Below are 577 nucleotides of genomic sequence, written 5' to 3'. Positions count from 1 at the left end.
TAATTCCTTTTTTCAATCTTCCCACCAAAGAGAATGATTTTGTTTCTACATGTTACACTCACACGTTATCTTCCAGTGATTTGTGAACAAAGTCCCCTCCACCCATCCCCCACTCACATCCCTTTTCAGATTCTTTATGTCCTCACAATTCAGTAATGCATGGAGCCCCAGGCAATGAGCAATGTCTTAAAAGAATACTTTTCATCTGTATTTACTGTGAAGAAGGTCATGGAAGCTAGCGAGTTAAGAGATAAGAATATTACTGTCCAGAAGCATATTAATATTATGAAACTGGAGGTACTGCTGGCCTTGAGATGCATAAAGAAAGACAGATAAATCCCTGGGGCTTGACCAAGTGTGTCAAATGGCCGATGTTATGGGAAGCAAGGAAGAAATTGCTGGTGTGTGTAAAACAAGGAGCTTAGGTTTGGAGTGAGAGGGGCAAGGTTTAAAAGGGGCATCTTTTTCTCTTTTTTTTTCTTTTTTTTTTGGCTTCAGACGTGTTTTCCAGCACTGATTCCATCAGTAAAGTTCATTTTGAACTCAGATTGCGCAGCGGGCTGGTCATCACTGACCA

General features: G+C 40.7%; 1 non-coding gene across 1 annotated transcript; it reads right to left on the bottom strand.

The window, feature by feature from the left end:
• Positions 1–489: 489 nt before the first annotated feature.
• Positions 490–577, bottom strand: LOC134351260 (small Cajal body-specific RNA 18). The gene has a single exon (XR_010019106.1). It is a non-coding gene; the product is annotated as a small Cajal body-specific RNA 18 (non-coding RNA).

The sequence above is a fragment of the Mobula hypostoma genome, chromosome 8 (genome assembly GCF_963921235.1).
Source record: "Mobula hypostoma chromosome 8, sMobHyp1.1, whole genome shotgun sequence".
Taxonomy (NCBI): Eukaryota; Metazoa; Chordata; class Chondrichthyes; order Myliobatiformes; family Myliobatidae; genus Mobula; species Mobula hypostoma.
This window is presented reverse-complemented; position numbering and strand designations above follow the sequence as displayed.